Source organism: Bos taurus, chromosome 4 (genome assembly GCF_002263795.3).
Source record: "Bos taurus isolate L1 Dominette 01449 registration number 42190680 breed Hereford chromosome 4, ARS-UCD2.0, whole genome shotgun sequence".
NCBI classification, from domain to species: Eukaryota; Metazoa; Chordata; class Mammalia; order Artiodactyla; family Bovidae; genus Bos; species Bos taurus.
In genome coordinates, this window is record NC_037331.1 from 46394581 (window position 1) to 46415263 (window position 20683).

At 38.2% G+C, this 20683-nt stretch overlaps 1 protein-coding gene and 1 pseudogene across 18 annotated transcripts in view; both read right to left on the bottom strand.

The window, feature by feature from the left end:
- SRPK2 (SRSF protein kinase 2) overlaps positions 1–20683 on the bottom strand; it is a 247474-nt gene that overhangs the window by 100652 nt on the left and 126139 nt on the right. The window lies entirely within an intron of this gene.
- Positions 8–3245, bottom strand: LOC132345082 (large ribosomal subunit protein uL23-like; annotated as a pseudogene).

Here is a 20683-nt window from a genome sequence, read left to right on the forward strand (position 1 = left end):
TACACGGGAAACAGAAAAGAGAAGTCTATAATTTTACTGAGGAAAAAGCCAAATTAAACTCTAGTTCCTGCTATGAAGCAGGCATTATCTAAAAGCTTTCACATTTATTCAAATAAATATTTTTAAACTAGTCTTTTTTTAAAGGAACAAAGAGCACAGAATAAAATTTCCACTACTAATGCAATTCTTTGTTCAAAATGACCCAAGGATAAGGGAGTTGTTGAGTCTATGCTGACTGCACAAAGACACCTGAGGGGCCAGACCCACCTCTACCCAGGGCTTCTCCATCCAGAAAAATAGGTTTCACAACCTTAACTCTACCTGCCCAGATGGGCCCAACAGCCATAACTCCAAGAATAATCTGCACATCGCTTCAGCTTAAAAAGAAAAAAATCAACTGCAACAACTATACTTGAACTAATGTATGCAAAAATGAAAAAGCTTATTCTGAAGAGATTAGGAAGGTGCTGACCAGTTAGTCACAGGCTTTCTTTCTACATTTTAATAATCCAGGCAGAAGGTGGAACTGAAGCCCATTCCTTCCCAATCTGCGTCTGTCATCCTCGCATACCTCCCTACCCGAGTGGATCTCCTAGTAGGACTCAAGACCATCTGCTGCTGCTGCTGCTGCTAAGTCGCTTCAGTTGTGTCCAACTCTGTGCGACCCCATAGACGGCAGCCCACCAGGCTCCCTTGTCCCTGGGATTCTCCAGGCAAGAACACTGGAGTGGGTTGCCATTTCCTTCTCCAATGCTTGAAAGTGAAAAGTGAAAGGGAAGTTGCTCAGTCATGTTCGACTCTTAGTGACCCCATGGACTGCAGCCCACCAGGCTCCTCTGTCCATGGGATTTTCCAGGCAAGAGTACTGGAGTGGGGTGCCATTGCCTTCTCCGCAAGACCATCTAGTCTGCCTTAAAAAGCCATGCTTCCTCACTCACTCTATCTCAGCAGATGCACTCTCCCTTCAACAGGCAAGTCTGCGAAAGGACCTGCACTCCTCCACAGAGCTCAGCCTTCAGGCAGTTCAATCACCTGCAGACATATTTTCCTCTCCCATGCCCAGGCACCACCTTCTCCACACCATCCAATTTCTGGTTCAGTGTCTTGCATATCACAAGATTTCAATACTCTGTATTTTTTCTCACCTGCATTTCAAACAGTTGAAATAAAGAAGAAAAAACCCTGAGTTCTTACTATAGAAGATAGCTCAAGAAGACAGCTACTATTCAAACATCTACTTTCTTTAATTTAAAAATATGCCACCATTTTCAAATTTTAATATTATTTATCTAAACCCTTTTCTAAAATAAATTCAATGCCCAAAAGTAATAAAATTATTTACCATATAATTCTGGATAATATACGTGTAAATTTAAACAAATAAAAATGTCTTTATCTGGAAACCCTACTTGTACTTTATAAGACTGCCTGACCAGTGAAAGGCTCAGCACAAACAAGGCTCATTCTACCATGAATTACATCACAGAACACCCAAACCTCTCATATAATCCTGCTCACTGTGAACCACTTCTGTGTTCTTATTCTAAGTAAAAACATGCTTTCAGGAGTGATGCCTTTATTTTTACAAAGCAATAACTGAACTTTAAAAACAAACTGTAAAAGATTCAAACATTCAATAAGATGGTACTTTCATTCAACAAGTATTTATTAAAGACCAACTACATGCCATGCAGACTTCCCTGGTAGCTCAGCTGGTAAAGAATCCTCCTGCAATGCAGGAGACCCTGGTTCGATTCCTCAGTCGGGACGATCCCCTGGAGAAGGGATAGGCTACCCACTCCAGTATCCTTGGGCTTCCCTGGTGGCTCAGATGGTAAAGAATCCGCCAGCAACGCCGGAGTCCTGGATTCAGTCCCTGAGTTGGGAAGATCCCCTGAAGGAGGGCATGGCAACCCACTCCAGTATTCTTGCCTGGAGAATCCCCATGGACAGAGGAGCCTGGTGGGCTGCAGTCCATGGGGTTGCAAAGAGTCAGACATGACTGAGAAACTAAGCACAGCACATGCCATGCATTGTGCTAGGTATACACTGATTTACAAACAAGGGAACAGAATCTCTGATGATGAAACACACAAGGGTGTCTCATCTTTGAAGATTTTTAGTAACATCTCCAACATATAAAGATGGATATAGAAAGACAAAGTAGGTTTCTATTCCACCAGCAGGTGCATCCCAGCATGCCCCCAACAGAAAAATGGTTTCTATTTATGGGTTCAGTGGAATTGCTGACTTTGGGTTTTACGAAATTTCTTTCATGTGAAAGGAAGACAATAAAGTAATAACAGAATAAACACAAAGCTGGCTTCCTGAACCAGCTGCAACTGAAACAGTTAAAATTATAAACCTAAGAAACAGTGGTATTACTTTAAAAATTCTTATAATGTTTAAGAATGCTAAATCATGAAGGAAAAACCCAACAGATAAAAAGAACCATACCCAATGGTACATCTGAAAGTACGATAAACATACACAAACTGTATAATGATGCAAACCCAATTTTCCATTATCATTTCTAGTATCTCCATTACTATTCAAGCTGGTACTTTGTCAGACAATCATAGCACCTTTTGGTCCATCTTTTTATTCCCCTGGGCTTGGCACACGACTTGCGAAATCTTAGTTCTCCAGCTAAGGACTGAACATGGGTCGAATCCAACAGCTAAGGAATTCCCCTCTTCCATCTTTTTTTTTTTTTTAAAGTGAAAACTTTTATATTTGGAATTAGCCAGCTGGACTCAGTTTAGATGATCCCAATTTTGTTGGCAACATCCAAAGCATCACAGTCAGGAGCCAGTCGAACATATGCCTTCTTCTCTCCATCAGGCCTGATCAGAGTATTGACCTTAGCCACATCAATGTCATAGAGCTTCTCCGCAGCCTGTTTAATTTGGTGCTTTTTGGTCTTGACATCCACAATGAATACCAGTGTGTTGTTGTCTTCCATTTTCCTCATGGCTGACTTGGTGGTGAGAGGAATTTGATGGTGGCATAGCGGTCAAGTTTGTTTCTCCTGGGGTGCTCTTCCGGGGATATTTGGGCTGCCTCCTGAGCCGCAGTGTTTTGGGCCGCCAGAAGGTGGGCTTCATCTGGATCTTCTTTTTCTTGTGGCTGTGGACACCTTTCAACACTGCTTTCTTGGCCTTCAAAGCCTTTGCTTTGGCTTCAGCTTTAGGAGGGGCAGGGGCTTCCTTCTTCGCCTCCGGCGCCATCTTCATGAAAAGGCCCCCTCTTCCGTCTTTAAGAAAGCTTTCCAGGTGGCGCTAGTGGTAAAGCTGCAGCCTGCCAAAGTGAGACGTGAGAGAAGCAGGTTGATCCTGGGTTGGGAGGATCCTCTGGAAGAGGAAATGGCAACCCACTCCAGTGTTCTTGCCTGGAGAGTCCCCATGGACAGAGGAGCCTGGTGGGCTACGGTCCACAGGGTCACAAAGAGTTAGACATGACTAAAGCAACTTAGCATGCATGCATCTTTAAAGAGAAAATTACCTTGGTAATCAAAACCAAACAATGTAACAAAAACCAAAATACACCTGTGTGAACATAAAAATTATAATTATAAAATTTTAGTTCTAGTTCTTTCGAAATTCAAGCTGAAAATGATTAGCATAACCACCTTCCCATAGAAAAATTTGACTTACTATCCAGTTCTCTCTGTATGTATCACCTATAATCTGATTCAGCTTTTCTGTTTCCCCTTCCAGGGACAATCACAATCACCACCATTTATATACAACAGTGGTGAACAGAGACCCTAAGAGTTATCCTCAACTTCAGCCCCTGCCCCTAAATGTGATTGGCTACCAATGAATTGGCCTCTTTGATATCTACAGACCTTCCTCCCACTCCTACCACCCTGCTGTGCTCAGACCACAAATACCTCAACACTCAATTACAATGATGTTACCCTCAACCTCCATTCACCCAATTTATGTCCTACACATTAGTGAAAATAAGTCTTCAAAAACACAAATGTTATCTCATTTCTTTCTTAAATTCTTTTGCCCTCAAGATAAGGCAAAATATTCTTAACATGATAAATACAACTCTGACGATCTGGGCCTTGCTTAAGGCCCCAGCCTCATCCAACCACTTTGCTCCTTTTTGTCTCCCTCATATTTATTTATTATATTCCATTATTCAAAACAAAACAAAACAGGTACACTCACTTGCATATTAACAAACCTTGACATTTAGTCATAATTGCTTCAGATCTTTTTAAATGAATGACCAAGTTACTAAAGAGCTGAAGCCCAACCTCTCCCCCGCCTCAGTTCGTCCTTCGACAGTTAACAGCTATCCGGAAATTAAGACTCAGCTTGTACCAATAACAGTATGATACAACATTTTACAGTTTTTTCCCAGTTTGTTTTCCAAGATTTATCTATGTTGATAGAGGTAACTCCAACTCCAGTTCTCAATGTAACTGTCATATAGTATTACGTCATCTTAATATTTATCAGTATATTGAGTCCTTTTCTCAATGAATGTCCAGGATGTATATTATCATAAACATTCTGACATTTTCACACACATCTCCCTGTACACACATACAAGAGCTTCTCAAAGGCAGCCTGTCACTTCTGTCAAGCTATACTCAGCAACTCATGAAACCAATGTACTGGGTCACAGACTGTATTTTATTAAAAAAGAAATAAAGTAGAAAATATGCATTTAGGTGTAAGAGTACTGCTTCTTTTAACATTTCAGTTATACAAAGATAGGTTTGGGTACACACTGGGTCACGAAAGAAAAAATATGAAACTCCCTGCTTAAAAGTGTATAATCTAGAGGTCAAAGAATTACCCACTTGGAGTTTTCCTTTAATGTGTGAGGTAAAGCTCTGGTATTGGTTCATTCCATATGTATAACCAATTGTCCCAGCAATTGTTTATTTTAGATGAGATTATCAAGTTACACACATTCACCGAATTTACAGGCTATTTCAGAAGAAATGGCTTCCACACAATATAAAATCGTTCCATCCTTTGTTCACATCATGTTCAAGAGGGCTTTTACATCTTCAGGAATATTTTGTCATTTTTTCCATAAGGACAGGCATAGCTTTGTAACGAGTTATTTCTAGGAATTCAGAATCTCTGTCCTTTACTCACAAAAGATCTTAACACACTTTTAACTTACCTAGTAAACACACCCCTCAAGTATCATCTGGTCAATGTTATCTACTTGTAGTTTGCTACCATCTTCCATTTTGGAACATTTAGAATTCCAAATCAAACTGCAAACTGTCAGTGAAAATATGTCCTACCATTATACCTGATTTTATGAACTATGTATGTTGTGCTGTTATTTAAAGTGAACTTGAACATCTTCCCTGACCCCCAAAAGTTTCAAATGTTTATTTGCCAAATCAAAGTTAGTCCTTTTCATGAGAAAAGGTCCTAATCTCAAAAGACACATGAGCTTAAACATAAAAAGGGTGCTAAAGTATCAACTGAACAGATCCCCCTTTCCTAGAATGTTGCCATCATCCGAAAACTGTCAGTAAAATATGCCTTGCTTTTTTGCCTATAAAATCAGTAAATGATGGATTTTATTTAAGAGAAGCAGCTGGCTTCTCTCCATCTGCAATGGCGAATCACTGCTGCTACCAACCCTGGAGCAGGCTAGAGCCAGCTGCCAACCAGCACTTAAGCTCATCTTCCTGGTAACTTCCTGTTTAGAACTCACACTTGAAGTTGTTCCCGTGTCACATCCTGGATAAGTGTGGCAGGGCTTCCAAATCACCCCCCAGCCTCTCTCACAGATGATGGCCATCTTACTCCCCAAATCACTCCAAGTATGACCCACAGCCTTCATTTTCACTCAGAACATCTTAAATCTGGTGAAAATCTGGTGAAAAACTGCACAACCATTTTTTATACTGTAATTACAAAATCAAAAAAAAAAAAATAAGAAAATATCAAAATAAGAAAATAACAAAGGTCCATCCAGTCAAGGCTATGGTTTTTCCAGTGGTCATGTATGGATGTAAGAGTTGGACTGTGAAGAAAGCTGAGCACTGAAGAATTGATGCTTTTGAACTGTGGTGTTGGAAAAGACTCTTGAGAGTCCCTGGGACTGCAAGGAGATCCAATCAGTCCATTCTAAAGGAGATCAGCCCTGGGATTTCTTTGGAAGGAGTGATGCTAAAGCTGAAACTCCAGTACTTTGGCCACCTCATGCAAAGAGTTGACTCATTGGAGAAGACTCTGATGCTGGGAGGGATTGGGGGCAGGAGGAGAAGGGGACGACAGAGGATGAGATGGCTGGATGGCATCACTGACTTGATGGACCTGAGTCTGAGTGAACTCCGGGAGTTGGTGATGGACAGGGAGGCCTGGTGTGCTGTGATTCATGGGGTTGCAAAGAGTCGGACACGACTGAGTGACTGAATTGAATGGAAAGTTTAGAGTTAAATTAAAAGAATATACCGGTTGGGATATAAGGATAAGAGAACAGTGATTTCTTTCATCTGCACTCAGGAGCAAGTCATTCCTCATTTCTGGCTTTCTCTACCTTTTATGTTAAGATTACTGGAAACATCTTAGTAATGAGAACTGTGGCTATTAACTGCTGTCAGGTCCTTTTTCTCCCAGAATCAAAAAAGGCATGTTAGGTTCAAACCCAATAGCTGAAAGCAAATACAAAACTCTCACAACTCAGTGATAAAATAGATAAATGACGCAGTTTACAAGTGAGACAAGTGAGAATCTTAACAGACATTTCTCCAAAGATGATATATGTTTGACCAAATAGCACATGGCAATAAGTAATGACAATCAAACCTCATCAGCCATCAGGTAAATATAAACAGAAGCCACAGTGAGATACCACTTCACACCCAATGGGATGGTTATAATAATAAAGATAATAACAAGTGTTGACAAGGATGTGGAGAAAGTGGAAATCTCTTATAATGCATGTATGAATGAAAAATGGCAAGCTGCCTTGAAAAGCAGTCTGGAAGCTTCTACAAAAGGTTAACCATAAGGGTTACTTCAGGCTCAAAAATGGGAGAGATGGGACTACCAGTGAAGTCAAGTGAATTATATAAGAAGCCACAGAGCCATGACAAAAATCAAGAAGGATCTGGGCCCAGGATTTGATTGGGCTTTATCCTCATGCTTTATTAGGGAATAAGAGGCTGCTGCTGCTGCTGCTAAGTCGCTTCAGTCGTGTCCGACTCTGTGCGACCCCACAGACGGCAGCCCACCAGGCTCTGCCGTCCCTTGGATTCTCCAGGCAAGAACACTGGAGTGGGTTGCCATTTCCTTCTCCAATGCATGAAAGTGAAAAGTGAAAGTGACGTCGCTCAGTCGTGCCCGACTCCTCGAGACCCCATGGACTGCAGCCCACCAGGCTCCTCCGTCCATGGGATTTTCCAGCTATGCTTCCTCAAATCCTTATCTCTGAGTTTGAAGACAATCCCCCACTAGTTATTCCATCAGAGTCCCCAGACTTAAAACATCTCTGTTATTTTACAACCTCATCCAAGGAAATCTCAAGGTACAAAGACCCTAAGTCTATATAGAAGAGCTAAAGCACTGATACATAATCAAAAACTACAGTACACGTCTGATAAGTTTTATTTGTTGAATGGACATTAGACATAGAGAGCCTCTTTTTCTTCTGTTTTTCCTCCCCTGGGTTCCAAGCTCATACTTAGCTTCAGAAAACAGAAAGCTTTTCAGAAACACCTGTTTATGAATTTGGAAGAATGCAAAACCACCCTCAGGCTCCTCAACACTCCAGCAGATCCTATGGCTCCCCCTCCCAATGTTAAAAACTCTCATCTCTGTCAATAATGCAACTATTCCTATTCTTGAAACTCCAAAAGCCAAATTAACTGTGCCTCAAAATCCAGAATTCTTTTTCACAACTCAGTAACCATCATATCACATATGTTATTCACCTCCCATTTAGATTCATTTTACTGCATCCAGAGGGGTTCTCAAGAAATTTACCTATTGTCTACTACTAAATGCACAGACATCTGCAAGAAAAAAACAAACAGATTCACCCATTTCTCCACTTCCTATTCCAGGCAAGTATCAGAAAAATATGAACCTCTGTGGCCAAACTACAAGTAAAAAAAAAAAAAAAAAAGTTATTTTGCTATGGGATAAAATACAGTCTTCTTTGGTGGCTCAGAAAGTAAAGAATCTGCCTACAATGCAGCAGATTCCAGTTCAATCCCTGGGATGGGACGATCCCCTGCAGAAGGGAATGGTTACCCACTCCAGTATTCTTGTCTGGAGAATTCCATGGACAGAGGAACCTGGCAGGCTTTAGTCCATGGGGTCGCAAAGAGTCAGACATGGCTGAGTGACTAACACTAACTAAAGTGCTGTCTTGTTAAATGATAGTCTCTTGAACAAATGGTCTTGAAAAAATTGAATATCCACATTCAGAAGAATGAAATTGAACCCTCATGTTACACCATACACAAAAATCACCTCAAAATGGTTTAAAGAGTTAAATATAAGACATAAAACTCCTAGAAGAAAACATAAGGGAAAGGTTTCATAACATTGGTTATGGCAATGATTTCATAGATGACACTGGAAGCTCAGGCAATGAAAGCAAACACAGGCAAGTGGGATTACATCAAACTAAAAAGCTTCTGTACAGGGAACAATCAACTAAAAATAGCATTAAATGTAATAATAACAAGGGAGAGTTAAATGCGTGCTAGCCACTGTCCTAAGCACTTTACGTACTTTCACTCAATCCTTCTTACAACTCTATGATGGATATTATTATTATCCTCCATTTTACAGAATACTACTAGAAAACTGGGGCCTATTTGATTTAACCCTCATATCAAGGAAAAGAACTAAGAAAAATAAAAAGTCTGACAAGGGTATTTAATAGGCCTATCCTGCCCTCCTACCCACAGTCCTTTGAAGTCATTTTATACCCATACCTCATGTGCTATCAAACAAGCAAACTAACACCATACGCCACAGACCACAGGAAATCCATTTACTAGTTAGAGGAAAACGTGTACCTAGAACAACTGCCATTAATTGAACCAGTAACTCTAAACAGAACTTTTTAAAGTACAAAATGTATTGTTAAGGAAAAACATTTTCGATTTTAATGTGTTTGTTTTGTCACATTTCTTTTCTCAAAGAGGTAAATGCAGTAAAGGCCCTAAAAATACAGTACTTCAGTCCCCACTTCTGTGTTGTATATTCAGTCAGGAAAGATGAAGTAAAAACTGAGTTACTATACTTTACTGTACTCAATTACACAGAAAATGTAATGTTCTGTACTAATACAAAACAGCTCTGAGAGCCCAAAGAAGTAGTTTTTCCTCTTTCATTTAAAGAAATATTATTAACAAAAAAGGAGAAAAAAATCGCAGCAAATGTCTAACAACCTACCTTGACCCTCGGAGAAATGAGGGAGAAGGAAATAACTGACATGGGTAAAAATTCCAGATCCACAAGCTATTTTTAGCTGACTATTCTTAAAACAGGAAGATTTTAATAATAAAAGTATGAATAGTGGCCAGAACATCCTAAGTTGATAGGTGAAAAATGATGACGAAAAATATATAAAGCTCACTCACTATAAGTGTAAAACTGACTGGTTGTTACTAGAAAAATACACTGTCTGGATTTAGATCCTTTGAATAACATTTTAAAATTTTCTATCTGAAGCTGCAAAAAGCACATCAACTTTCTGAAAATATTTCTCTTCAAAATGTTTCTCACAAAAACTTCTGATAATCCAGTATCTGTAAAGGGAATATGAAAAATGCAATAAAAATTCTTTAGATATATAATGATGAGTCCAAAGTAAAGGTGCAGAAATGATACCAAAACATCTTTTTATTCTTCTACTTTGGAGTCAAACTAATATGTACTGTCATCAGTACCTTTTTATATAGAAACACTGTACTTTACAAAGAAATACTTTAGTTTCTGCTTATATTAAACTTACAGTTCACAGAAGTAACAGTCTCTGCTGCCGTTTCATGGCGGAAATGAAGCTGGAATGACGCTAACCCACCAACAGTTGTTTAAAAAGCAGATACCCAAGAGAGCAAGAAAACGGCAGCAAGGTCAGCTCAACAAAGCAAGCAAATACAAACACCTCAAAAATTTAAGAGACTGTTACTTTAAAGAGTCCTTCTTTTTGGGCTAACATACAAAAATCCAGATACCTAAATATCTCATCATTATTATATCAAACATAAAGCCCTAATCACAACTCTTTGCTGTGACAGAGATATTTCTCTCCTACTGCCTCATTCAGGAATAAAATTCGAGTCAAGTTCCATGATTACAGAAAAGGAATAAGTCCTGGTAAGATTACTGAGGTAAGTACTGAGGCCAAGAGCCAAGAAATATCAGTCAAGCACATATAGGATAAAAATATTTGAATATATTATCAAGTACAAGTGGTAACAAAAAAGTCAAAGTAGATTTGGTGTCACAGAGATTGAATCCCGGAGCCAAGATAAAAATTGCACTAAAGATTTTAAGAACAAAGTGGTTCTGACCAAAATGGTGAGGACTTAGTGATCTGGGAAGGCTTCATGGGATGTAGGATTTAACTGCTCCTGACCTGAAGGCAGAATACAGGCAGGTTTGGGGAGGGCATTTTGTAATGAAAGACTGAGCCCCTGTACCAGCCTGAATAAACTAGATTAGGAATGAACACAGCCGACACGTTGGTTTGGTTGCTGTAGGGCTCAATCTCCACCCGAGCACCTAAGGATGAGTGACCAAAACCACAAAATTCTTTAATAAGAGAAATGTACTCCTTTAATAAACAATGGCTTCTTAAGGATGTGTTATGGCTCTGGCAGAGATGGAGGTGGAGCACCTCAGGCAAAGGAAAAGCAGTAAGGAGAACACGGGCAAATGCAGGGCTTCAGGCTGCCAGCAGCATGGATCCGTGGGACAGAATAAACTCAACTGCAAAGATGGTGGAGATGGATGTTGGAGATCACTGCTAGGCTCTGAAATTGGTAGAAAAGCAAGTAAGCAAAAAATGGGGAATAAGGAAATGACATACCTGCCTGTACTTCAGCATTAATCTGGAACACTTAAATAAAATGAATGGAAGAACACAGGATGCGCCAAACAATTTACCAAGAAAGTGGATTTACTTTCCTATAAAAGGCATATATACCAATGGGATACTCTTGATTTACTTTTCACATTTGTTGTAATTTGTTTTCTTAAAAAAAAAAAAAACATATAGATAAAAGTGTACTGAAATTCACATGCTGCTGCTCAATGTGAAATACTAAAATAACTGGGCAATATGTATCGAGAACCTTTAAAATGGTCCCATCCCGGGAATTCTGTGGCAGTCCAGTAATCAAAGCTTCACACTTTTAGTGGCAAGGTCCAGGGTTCAATTCCTGGTTGGCAAACTAAGATCCTGCAAGCTGCACAGTATATGTAGCAAAAAGAAAAATCCTACCTTACTTATTTTGTGATCCTGCCTTAGGAATTTATTCATAGAAAACAATCCAAACATTTTGAAATTAAAAAAGCACATACCAGTTACTATCAAGAATCACTGTTCATAGAAGCAAACATAAGACCATATGAATCCAGTATACCTGAATTCATTAAAAAATAAGGTTGTTTTTTTTTTTAATGAAGCTTACAAAGAGTCAGGAGTAAAGCAAAAATGGCCATGTAAAAAGCTGTATTTAAAAATTTGTCATCAATCACAAATTTGTAATGACTTTGCAAAAGTAACACAAAAATACTCAAAGTCATAAATTAAATTCAAGTATCTCTCCCTACTTTAAAAAAACAAACAAACATAGAATTATCTAATGGAGGCACAGATTAGTCTTTCACTGAAAACTAAGCATTTGATAACAGAATGCAGATACAATTCAATGAAACTAAAAACCTTGAAAATAAACAAGACTTCATGGTGACAATAAAACAGATATAAATAATAACAAAGTTCCAGACAAATGAGAACCTAGTCAACCAACTAACACCTGCAGATGATAAGATCAACAAAAATAACGCATTAAGACTCTTCAAATGAGGAAAACTTGTATATACAAGAATTAGGAGAGATCACTGGGAGAAGAGATGAAACTCTCCACTACTTTGACAAAATAAAGGCCCTCTTAATAATTCCTGTAAAGTTCAAATAGGAAGTAAAAAGTATATTGGGGGACGGAAATGGGAATATTACAACAGAAATAATGTTTGAGTAATTCTTTGTTCATTCTATGAACTGACCTACAGATGCAACAATATATATTTGTTAAGTATAAGGTAAAATTAATTTAATAGCTTATACTACTTTTGTATCAAAATAAGGCCCAGATGTTGGGAAAGATTGAAGGCAGCAGGAGAAGGGGACAACAGAGGATAAGATGGTTGGACGGCATCATAGAGTCAATGAATATGACTTTGAGTGGGTTCTGGGAGCTGGTGATAGACAGGGAAGCCTGGCGTGCTGCAGTTCATGGGGTCGCAGAGTCGGACACGACTAAGTGACTGAACTGAACTGAAACCTTTTTCACCCTTTATGTGAAATTTAGGTCCCTAATTAAAACAGATTCACCTTAAGAAGACTTCCTATTCCAGTTATAAAAGGTAAAATAAGACTGTATTTTAGCAAATTCAGTTATGCGAAAATAAAAAGTAGACATGAAAAGGATATAAACATATATACCAGTAGTTGCCACTGAAAGGTAAGACTGTGGGTGGTATTTTTTCAAAGGGATAGAATAAACTAATACTGTTTGAAATGATACAGATAATATTCATTAATAAATAAAATTTTGAAACATATGCTAAATTATATCCGTGGATTACTATTGTTTTTTGATCTATCCATTGACAGTGAGGTCTAAGTTATAAAAAAAAAAAATCTCTCTCTATCATTTAAGAAATATATTCTAGGTTCCTATGATGTGACAAAATTGAATAATAAGCATTTGGTAAAGGCTCCCATGTGCCACTTCCTTCACTCCTTACTGTAATTCAACAAACTAATTATTAGTTTCAGTATCTGGAGACTAAAATTAAATATCCTCAAGTTATAAAACTAAATAATGAATAAGCCATCTTCAAACCAAGACTGTCTACAAAGTCCATGCTTACTACACTTAGTTATGTGTTACTCTATAGATACAGACACAGCCTTAAAATAACAAACACATTAACAGAATAAATAAAAAAGCTACAGAAAGCACCAAAGCAATGCAGACAGGTGCACTGACGCTACAGCATGTGTCAGGTGCTACAGGAGGCAAAAGAAAGGTTCTGCTAACCTTGGGGTGGGAAAGAAAACAGGCCCAGTCAATATGGGGAGATGATGGTACCAATGTTTCAAAGAACACAAGAATCCCCAAATGAGGAGAAACATGTGGTAGAACCATTTCAGGCAGAGAAAATGATGTAGTTTTTTTTGGAAACTACCACTATTATTTGGCAATTGCTCCCTGAAAATTTTAAGTGAACTTTCAGGTACAGAGATGGAACAGTCAAATATTTACTTATAATAATAATGAATATTTAAGTATATGATTTATTTTAAATATTTGATGGTTTTTAATTCATATAAATATTTATTACTCGGAAAGGTTTATTTCCTCTCATGAAGCAAGTTCATTCAAATGTTTCACGTGCATGTTGGTCATTACTGTATTCCAGCAAAAAAGCCACTTCATAAAGTCAGTTTTCCAAAAGATAGCATCTTCATTTTAAGTTGCCTTAGTTGTTTAAGTATATATGATATGGCCACAGAACTGCTATACCAAGTCAGAAATAATTATTTCATTCAGGTCAGTTAACTATCCCATTTGATCTTATACACATATCATCTCCACATTATAGTCAGCTATTGTTTTACTTTTTTTACGTGATCTTTAAAAGGCCTTAGAAAGACACTCAGTATTTGGAACTCTGAGGAATAATTGTAAAATTGGTGTTAAATGCCTTTGCTTTTTTTTTCCAACTACTTGCCACCACTGAATTCTAAAAATATCTGAAACTAAGCACTGATTGAAATCTTTTCAACTCATAATGTCATTACAAAGAATCTATTCAAAACAGTTATTGAGATAGTCCCGTCTCATATGAGTGCAAGCGCTCTTTACTGGGAGATCATTTCTTGAGAAGAATACTCACCTTCTATTCTAGCAGTCACAGTGTTTCTATATTAACTTCTATCTGCACATGAGAGGAAGGGGAAAAAGAGAAACTTAAAATAAGTTTGACCTAGATCAGTGGTTCTCAAACTGTGGGATATATCAGAAGTTCCTAAAGAGATTAGATTGTTAAAGCACATATTTCTGGGATCTGTCCTGCAATTTCTGATTCCGCAGAATTGGGATAGTCTGAGCTGCTGCATTTTTTAAAAGTTCCTGGGTGGTGCCAATGCTGCTAGTCTGGACATCACACTTTGATCCAGATTTTGCCATGCCTTGTTCATCATGTTAAGGGTTTGGATTTTATCCTTAGGCTATAGGTGTCACTGAGGAATTTCAAGCAGGGAAATGACATCATAAGATTTGTGGTTTTTAAAATACCACTCTTACATCACTAAGGAGAATGGGTAATATCTCTCATTGATTCTAATGCACATTACTTTTTTACATTTATAATTTCTGGAAGCAGGATGCATTTTTGCAACCATTGGTATATCACTGTTTAATAGGCAATGAATTTTCTTTCTTAGTGGCACATAAAATAATGGTGCATTATAATTTGTTAAGTGGCTGATTCTCTGAAAGGTAATGTCATTTCTTCTCATGTTGCTGTTTAGACGCTAAGTCATGCCTGATTCTTTTCCAACCCCATGGACTGTAGCCCACCAAGTTTCTCTGTTCATGGGATTTCCCAGGCAAGAATACCGGAGTGGGTTGCCACTTCCTTCTCCAGAGTATCTTCCCAATCCAGGGATCAAACCCACATTTCCTGCATAAGCAGGTGGATTCTTTAACACTGAGCCACCAGGAAAGCAGTATTCTATAAAAGAGAAAGTGAGTTTTATTTCTATTCTATGAGGATGAGGAAACAGATTTTAGGATAATCTAAGAGACTCAATCCAGACCACACAGTTACTAAACAACAGGTCCAAGATTAGAAAATCCAAAATCATTTGACACAAAAAACCAAGCATCTATCCCATAATATGATACTGCTTATACTAATGACCTATATAGTTCACATGCCAGAGAAAGGAAATGAGGGCCAACCAGGGCACCGAAACACATCAACAGGAGCCAAGAAAGATTTTTATGGGCACCAGGTATGAAACACCAAATTTAAGAAACTAAGATGAATCTCTTCAAGACTTTTATTATTAGACTGCAAATAAATGAAAACAGCTAAGTGAACCACCTCCACAAATATAGAGATAGAATCAAACAGCAGTTTGTGAACATGGTTTCTTTCACATCATGCTGCAAGATGCAGAATATGAATGACATAATTTCTCTGAGGAGAGACATTGGTTTGAGGATCCACTTTAAATTATAGGAGATGATACCATTTGAAGTCAGGTTTCTGCCAAAACAGGCCCTGGGCATGAAGAGCTGCCAGAACACTGCATGATTGGCTTTCTAAGAGACGCCACAAGCCCAAGGTATTTCAGTGGCAAACAGAAATGACTCCAAAAAACAAAAATTGTATGCATTTGATTAAATTTGATTTGAAAACTGTGACTTTCTGAAATACCATTTTGTAGACTGCCAAATTATTTTTCAATTCTAATACTTAAAGGAGAAAATTAAAATAGAAAATCTAACAAGTACTATTGGTCATAACATTCTACATATTCCCACTCCCTACTGCAGGTCTATTAATAAAACATTTACTAAATTCTACAATCTCAGCACACTGGAATATCTTGACTCTGGTAAGTGAAGAACTGTCACACAGATGCTGTCTACCACTTGGGTGCTCTATTAAATCCCAAGCCAAACTTTAAGAACCCAGGGAAACATGGCCAGAGCAATAAACAGAAGATGTTTCTATTTTTCCCACTTGGTTTTAGGTTCATTATAAACATTTAAGGTCTAGACTGATTTACAGAAATGCATTTAAGTGTTTATAAACAGCCCATAACAGCGGCAGTACATTCTGACAATTAAAGCACTTAAAAAGCTACCATATTATTAAGTTTGACACAACTCAGAAGCAAAATAACCCTGAGTTAAAGGCAAGGCATGTATCTAAATCAACCCCTGTGTCAAAATAATTAGTATTCCAAACTCCTCCAACCAGACAAAGAAATGATAAAAGGTTCTAAGTAAGGGCTGAATTATGCAGGGTAAACAATAGCAAAGCACCATTACTTGCGACTCCAACTAGTGGCAATTAACAATCATTTTCAAGTCAAAGCAGATTCCCTTTAAATGTACAGCCTGTCTCATTTAAATTCCTAATAAATATCAAGATAAGTAGATCATCATTACTATTTTCATCATCAGCATCATGCTGATGGTTAAAAAAAAAAAAAAAAAAAAACTCAAACGGAAATCACCAAAAAGCATTGCCTTCCCTTCCTGGAGTGGGAGATGTGGTCTGTTCCTGCTCCCTGGAGGCTCGGGTACAAGTTCAGCTTGTAACACTCCCACTTTGAAAGAGTTACTCAAGGACTCAGCAAAATCAAAGTGGGAAGAGTCCAGCTACAGTGATGGTGTGCCCAGTAGCCATGGGATCCCAAGACTGAGCCCGTGGCATGAGGTTATCTACTGCCTCTGTTAGCTGTTCTCTAGCTTTTCTGTTGTTCCATCACCTTCTTTAACCCTTCCAATTCTATTTCTATTTAAAATAGCCAGTTTGTATCGCTTGGCACTCAGAAGCTTGACTGATAGGCTTCACCACTGCACAGTCTCCATTTTGGGGGGTTAAAAACAAATGATTTTTGAAAACATGTTCAGTTGTTTTGCTATGGTTTTAATAACAAATAATTTCATTTAGTGGGCTTCCCTGATAATCAGTTGGTAAAGAATCCATCTGCAATGAAGGAGACCCCAGTTTGATTCCTGGGTCGGGAAGATCTGCTGAAGGGATAGGCTACCCACTCCAGAATTCTTGGGCTTCCCTGGTGGCTCAGCTGGTAAAGAATCTACCTGCAATGCAGGAGACCTGGGTTCGATCCCTGGGTTGGGAAGATCCCCTGGCGAAGGGAAAGGCTACTCACTCCAGTATTCTGGCCTGGAGAATTCCATGGATTATATATAGTCCATGGGGTCGCATAGAGTTGGACATGATGGAGCGACTTTCACTTTCGTTTAGTAGACAGCTAGAAGTGAGAAATAAGTACAGGGGAAAAAGTGACACTGTTCATAATCCCACCACATAGACACAAACAACCACAATCATTTTAGAGCACACCTCTCCAAGATTTCAGTGGAAGTGGACATCTTGACCCCGGAGAAGAAAGCACAGACACACTGACCACACTGGAGATTCGTTAAAGTCATTAAGCCAGGGCAGGGCAACCACATATTTCATCATCCAATTCACTCAGAGTGAAAGGGCTTCTTTCCCTCCTTCTATTAATAAGTTAGCCAAAAAAACATACATAAATTGGGGTTATCCCTGGCCAATCCAAGTGTACACTGCCCCTTCATATCAGAATAGTTGCGCGTACAGTTTAGGAATCCTTACTTAAGAAACAGTCCCAAAGAGGCTATGAATTACAATTTCTTACTCAGCACAGCTTATTTTTATAACTTGTCAAAAAGAGAAAACTAAAACAAAAACAACAAAAAAGATGATGATGATGATGATGATGATAAACCCAAGTTCTAACAAGTTGAAAATTTTAATGAAAAAAAATTTTTAAACAAAAACCTACAATATACTTAGCATCAAACAGTACAAAATATAGATCTCTTGCCTAAGTTAGCAAAAACAATGAAACAATTTATCTTTGCATAAGAAGTCACCCAATAAAAAACACATACAGAATAAGACTTCTTTTCTGATTATCAAGGCACCACTAAAGCAGTACATCCAGTTTTTCACACCCAAAATAAAATAACACATCTTTCTGGTTTTCCCTCCTATAACTGGGTCAGAGGCCTTAAGAAAGCTAGAGGGAGGAAAGAGCCTGAACATCAAAATACACTGTTTCAAACAGACTCCTAGGAGATGATAAGAAGTAATGGGATGAGAGCAGAAAATAAAACCATGATTAACAAAATCTAGTTAGAACCAGATATAGAAATAGTACTATTCTATACATAAAGCAAGAGAAAAATATAAAGTATCTGAATACAGATTTAAATACAGATAAGTTAAACGACACTTACTCCTTGGAAGGTAAGTTATGACCAACCTACATAACATATTCAAAAGCAGAGACATTACTTCGCCAACAAAGGTCCATCTAGTCAAGGCTATGGTTTTTCCAGTGGTCATGTATGGATGTGAGAGTAGGACTGTGAAGAAAGCTGAGCGCCAAAGAATTGATGTTTTTGAACTATGGTGTTGGAGAAGACTCTTGAGAGTCCCTTGGACTGCAAGGAGATCCAACCAGTCCATTCTGAAGATCAGCCCTGGGATTTCTTTGGAAGGAATGATGCTAAAGCTGAAACTCCGGTACTTTGGCCACCTCATGGAAGAGTTGACTCATTGGAAAAGACTCTGATGCTGGGAGGGATTGGGGGCAGGAGGAGAAGTGGACGACAGAGGATGAGATGGCTGGATGGCATCACTGACTCGATGGACGTGAGTGTGAGTGAACTCCGGGAGTTGGTGATGGACAAGGAGGCCTGGCGTGCTGCGAATTCAGGGGGTCGCAAAGAGTCGGACACAACTGAGCGACTGAACTGAACTGAACTAGTTTAAGAGTACGAAAACCAGAGATAGTGAGCTTTTAATTTTTTCTCCCCTCTTTAAACCAGAATCTTGCTTTGTAGCACCTTCACTTTTGGCTTTCTGATCTAGACAGTAACTGCTCCTTACCTACAAGCTACTGCCTTACCTCTTTTCTACAAGCGTTCTTTTGAAAATCAATCGTGCTTGCATTCCCCATCATCATGCATCATGTTTTACTTACAGTAAATTCAATCTCTAGATCAAATACATTGTGCACAAATCTAAAAGGCCAAAAGTAAATTTTCTGTAAACTTACTATTTTTATCCTTTTATGGATAATTAGTGAAATAATCATTTTATCTAGAACCAGTATGGAATGAACATACTTTAAAACATTTCTTCAAACTGAGTCCCAAGAGTACAGAAAAGGTATAAAAACCATGCAAGGCAACATACAATATTTCTAGTTTATATATCCTGAACAGAAATTATAGTCAGGGACAAATGAAGGGAGAAGGGAAAAAAATGTTTTAACTTTAATAGCCTAAACATACAGTGTAGTTTCAGAAAGTACAGGGTAAACTAACAACTGATCTTTGAACCTCCATAGTCTCCAAAAATGGAAAGATTTCTGCGTGATGAGAATATTGCTTTGAAACAGCAATTTCTCAAGTACATTTTCTCCATGTGTTTTATTTTAAATATGCTCACGATTTGTTGCAGGACTTTACTACAAATGAAAATGTTTACTTGATATTTACCAAAATATTTATCAAATATTTCTGTCAGATATATTTATTGAATATTTACTTAAGTGTTTCAGGTATTTAATAAAAGTAATCTCTGGCAACACTACTCTAGTTCATGGTCTGTAACCTTTATTTTTATTATTATTTTGTCTCAGTTTTTTTAAATGTTCAAGAATCATTTTGTCAAACTGGAAGGAAGAGCTCAAAGGAAAGAAGATGCAAGGGCTCTAACTGAAAACAGAAATGCAGTCAGAATACAAAATATTAACTATCAAGAAAAGACTGTATGGGAAAACTGGCATGTATTACTTTTGAAATTTTGCTCCTGAAGAATTCTAATCCCGATACCAAAATTTGATGGTGGCAAATTGAAGTATATAACAATCCTGAGGGACTAAATCTAGACATTCCTGTTCTGAGGCATCTACCAGCTCCTAGACCATTTACTGAATTGCTATCTTGCCCTGAACTTCATGTACATTATGCACATTATCTTCATATACATTATCTCAGTTAAAGCTCATAAATACACAATTGATATGCATTATTAGATTTGCTTTATACAGATACAAAAACTGGGGCCCAAAGAAGGTTACCTACTTGCCGGAGGTAAACAGTAAGTCAACTGATCCAAGCTGTACCAAAACTCTGGCCTGATTCCAAAACATGACGACTTCTCTACGCAGCCTTTCCTTTCCTAAAACACCACCAACCACTGCCTCCTGAGCACCCATTTTGTATACATTACCTCTTGAAATTCTTACAACTCCATGTGAGGTGGGCATTATCATCTTTATTATAAAGATTAGGAAAACTAAGACCTAAAGAAGTTAGGTAGCTAGCTAGGATTTACTTTCTGGTTCATTGCTGTAAAGGCCATAAACTCTTTTCAATATATCATGCTGCTTTCCAGTTCTGAAACTGAATAAACGCATTAACACAAGATGATCCCTTCCTTTACAGGAAAGAAGTATTCTATTTGGGATGAAGATCTAGTCAGACAGAATCTCTTGTTACCATGGCAACTTTCCTCTTCCTCTCTTCACAGGCCCCCTCATTTCTCTCAGCAAAATGACCAACAACTTCTCAAGGATTATCATCAATTACTCCACTACCTCCCCTGTCAAACACATAACA